Raw genomic sequence first — 4,705 nt, forward strand, 5'->3', positions numbered from 1 at the left:
TGTCTTTTACCCTCTTAAGAACTCTACATTTAGGACAACTTTGGATTTTTCAGCAAAAATCTGAAGACAGTAGGGAGAGAGCCCATCCTGTTTCCTCTGGTCTTAACATCCCACATTGCTCTGGTACATTTTCATGTTTAATGAACTTACATCAGCACACTGGTGTTGATCTACACGATACTCAGACTTTCTTTCCCTTTTTAAGTTAATGTCTTTTTTTCTACACTGAATTCCCATCAAATATACCACACCTTATGAAAGCACCATTCCCCCACTCTCCCATAAGCTGTGGCCATTCTCAAGTATCTTTTCTGTTTCTGATCTTGACACCATTGAGGAATACTTAGAGATACTTCGTAGACTCTTTCTCTGTTGGAAAATCCTGGAGTTGTGGGTTCTTGGGAGTTAGAACAAGGAAGCAAATGAAAAATACATAGTATCAGCGTGCCTGTCATTGATGGCATCTTCATAAGGAACTGAGCTGGGGTTTGTGTTTCTCTACTGAACAATTAGTAAATAAGGCACTTCAATTCCCCCTTTATTTGACCAAAGTAAAGCCATTATATTTTGTTTAATAACCTACTCAGAATTATGAAAATCATTTCAATTGGCCCAACCCATATCAACTAGGGTAAATTTCCAGACTATTCTAATCTCATCTCCCTCTGTTCTTATAAATTGCATTAGAAAAACAATAAAAAAACCTCCACATGATGTGCTCAGTGCCCAGTGAATGGGAGATCAATGCCACATCCATGTCCTTGGCAGGCCTTGATTATCCAGGCCCTTTTCCTCATAGATCCTGGCCAGCCATTGTTCTGTGCTTCATCCAACATCAAGCTCAAAGATCTTTATTACTGATCTCAGTATTTCAGACATAGTCAAAGCCTGGCAGATGCTTGGTTTCTGTGTAGAACTGCCCAAAGCTGTAGTAACCCACTTTGTACAAAAGACAGTTGAGAAACACAAGAAAACCCCAGGGCCCACAGCAAACTCCCCAGCTGGAGTATGCTGGTCATTCTCCTTGATATGTCTTTTTCTTTCTTTTGTTTGAGGGGGGTGTTTTTTTTTTTTTTTTTTTTTTTTTTTTGTTTTTTTTGTTTTTTGAAACAGGGTTTCTCTATGAAGCCTTGGATGTTCTGGAGCTCTCTCTTTAGACCAGACTGGCCTTGACCTTAGAAATCTGCCTGCCTGCCGAGTACCGGGATTACTGCTCCCACGACCACCACCACCTAATATGTCTTACTGTGTCTGTGCTTCCTCTAATCCAGACCAGCCAAAGAAACTTGTTGGTATCGTCAAAGCAATACTCAGTGAGGCTTCCAAAATATCAGACACACAGCTGGCATCAAGCTTCCTCAAATTTTATAGAATATTTTTTTCTTAGTCCATGTGTTATTATGCACTAAAATTGTCTGATTTGCCACTGCAGAAATTTGGTAGCCAGAATCACACCATCACATGACATTTGCAAGCTCTGGAGTATTGTGATAAAGACAATAATATGCTTCTCAGAAGTCATGAAAAGTGATTTTATTGTCATGCAATCACAGGCAGCTAGTATGATGGGGGATGGGGAATAAGGCCTCACTGGTCACTCAGGCAGAATGAAAAGTGTAGGTGATAAGAAAAACATACTATTACCAGCATCATCCACTTGACTCTTCATTCTTCATAGAGTAAATGGAATCCTGTTGCTTTTTGCCCTTCTTGCCTAGGTGACTTATGTCCAGATACTTCATTTATATGAACAGCACCAGGAAGACTCCAATGTAGAAAGAATGCACATAACAGGTGCCAGTACCAGTACTAGACACAACATTACAGCTGAACAATACTTTCTAGTCACACCATACATGATGGTAAAATCTGCACACAAGACAGTTTGCTAAAGCCATAATGGAGGGCAACCAGAAACAGGAGCTGACGATTGAGACAGTGGGAGGACCTGACCACAGACAGATAGATGCTCATACACGGTGGCAACAGTGAGGACACTGTTCTTAGCCTAAGAGAGCTCCTGCAGTGAACAGAAAAGCCCTGTCCAGAAAGAAACTTTTCAGCATAAGGAGAGCTCCACTGGTGAGAAGAACAAAGCCATCCAGGGAGATGACACTCTAGGAAAGAACTTCAAATTGCCCTGGATTCAACTCTGTGCAGGCAACACACAAAGGCATGGTTCTAACAGAGACCAAACACTCCAATGTCTGTCATAAGTTCTGATGAAAAGACAGAGATCTGTGTGGGAAGAATGATACCTGGGCAATAAACAGTACAGTAGGTTACATGGATCCACAGGGAAGATGCTTGTTTGCACGAAAAGGGTCAAGTGGATCAGGAACACATGACCTCCCTATGAAGAGACCACTTGGCTGCCCAACAGACAGAACTGGTCTTCACTGCCTTGATCCACATGTAGTTGGTCAGGAGTATGCAAAGGACAGAGATGCCTTCATTATCATATGAGCCACCTGTAAGTGGAGAAGTATCCAGAAGCTACAGCAATCATGGCAACAGTAAGAAACCAGCCCCTGCCTCCCTGAGCTCTTTGAGGAGGTGGTATGTGACTATGGTTGTGAAGTACAAGAGAGCAGCCAGGAAAACAGACATTCCAAACATCAGCAGAGACGATCATATGCCTGGGTAAATTGTTCCTCCAGTGATTTTCCCCAAAGAGTACCAGACCTGGTTGTCAAAAGAGTTATGGAATTTATAAAATCCCTCTTCCGCCAGAAACTAGGTAGTCTGATAATTAAAGTGTGAATCAGATCCATAGATAACACTTTTGAATCTAAGGACAGCAAAGAGATGCGTGGTAAAAGCTAACACAACAGCCATTGACAGAATCAAAAGCTTCAGAAGTGTGTCCTGCTTCTCATAGGACAATGGCAAAAATCCAAGCTTAGTTGTCTTGACATTGATGATGGGTGGTAACTGGTGCTATTCCAATAGGCTGTGGATACTCCCCAGGAACCCACCTGTCTCCCCCGCCACACATTCAGTGACACACCCAACCTTATATTATTATCTTTTTTATGTTACTACAGAAAAATACCTGAGTCTGGATGGATTCTTTTCACTGAGAGCCCAACCTTGTTTGTAGTCTGACTTTCCTGTCATTGTGACTATCTGAGGAACACAAGGGGTGGGGGGAGATGTATTCCTTGTCAACCTTTCAGAGCTTTCAGTCCATCCTGGAGGGAAGGACAAGGCAGAGCAGCCAGGAAACAGAGAGAGAGAGAGAGACAGAGAGAGAGAGAGACAGAGACAGAGAGAGAGAGAGAGACAGAGACAGAGACAGAGACAGAGACAATGCCTGTACTGCAGACCTTGATTCCTTTCCCCTCTTTTCTCTCTGAGCCTTGGCCTGAGGGATGTTGCAGAGGTGGGCCGAATTGTGCTTCACTATCTCCTAGGCACTTCTTTATCTAATCAAGTTGACAGGATGAACCATGATACCAGGCCACTTATAAAGTCGAGGTGGATTGTAGCTCAGCATATTGGAGGTCCTAGAACATGACCTCATCCTGCTCGAGGCATAGATGGATACACAGAGTGGGGAGCAGGCGTCTGCAGCAGGAGCATGTGAACATGAGAAACCAAGTCTGCTGGGATTTATTACAGCCGACTCAAGACCCAAGCCAGCATCTCTGGATTAACACTGAGGTATACACAAGGAAGTACCCCCATGATTCAGTCACCTCCCACTAAGTCTCATCTCTCTCTCAATAATCTTGTTCTGGAGGCTAAGTTTCTTGAGGTACAACTGTACTGAAACCACAGAATCATCCATAGTGTGTCTTGGCGAGCATGTGTGCAGGGACAGAAGAGGCTGAATGGTTAAAGTCACTTGCTGCTCTTACAGAAGATCCAAGTTTGATTTCAAGCACCAACTTTTGGTGGCTCACAAATGCCTAGAACTCCAGCTCTGGGAGGTCCATCCAACACCTTCCACTGTACTTCATGGATACCTGTACACATGTGCGTATGCAAAACATACACAAATAATTAAAAGGAATAAAAATAAATCATTAGGAAACATAACATGAGCACATCGAGATCTGCTGCTGCTGCTGCTGCTGCTGCTGCTGCTGCTGCTGCTGCTGCTGCTGCTGCTGCCGCCATTTTGGAGATCATGTAATGCCATCCGTCAGTCAGCACTGAATCTTACACAGCTCCTCCCCTGTGTTTAACCCTCTTTCTGGAGCAACCAAAGCCACCATTTTCCCTTTCATTATAGTTTCGTCTTCTGCAAACTGTCGTGTAATTTGAGGCACAGAATGTGGCCTTTTGGAAGTTCTGTCACTTAGCAGTGTGTATTCAAGACTTACCCAGTTTCCAGCTTGGTCACATGCCTTTTTTTTTTTCTTTCCTGGAATAACATTTTGTTATGCGTGTCTAGCATTTTTTTGTCCTTTGCAGTTATGACTGCTTCTAGTCTGGGTGATCCTGAATAGAGCTGCTCCAGGCAGTCCTGTGCAGATTTTGTGTGGAGCTATCTTTTCAAAGCAGACAAACTGTTTGATCATGTGGTAAAACTACATTTAGCTTGGAAGAAATTGTAAAGCTATTTTCCAGAGTGGCTACGTGACTCCTTACCCTAACATTAGATTAGTAGAGGCGCATTCCGGCCTCTATCCACACTAGCATTTTGGACTGCCAATTTTTTTTTATGTGAGCTTTTACAAGAGTTTCAGTACAATAT

General features: G+C 43.0%; 1 pseudogene; it reads right to left on the minus strand.

The window, feature by feature from the left end:
- Positions 1 to 741: 741 nt before the first annotated feature.
- LOC102925147 (dolichyl-diphosphooligosaccharide--protein glycosyltransferase subunit STT3A pseudogene) lies at positions 742 to 3,981 on the minus strand (annotated as a pseudogene).
- Between the last annotated feature and the right edge of the window lie 724 nt (positions 3,982 to 4,705).

The sequence above is a fragment of the Peromyscus maniculatus genome, chromosome 9, assembly GCF_049852395.1.
Source record: "Peromyscus maniculatus bairdii isolate BWxNUB_F1_BW_parent chromosome 9, HU_Pman_BW_mat_3.1, whole genome shotgun sequence".
In the NCBI taxonomy this organism is placed as follows: Eukaryota; Metazoa; Chordata; class Mammalia; order Rodentia; family Cricetidae; genus Peromyscus; species Peromyscus maniculatus.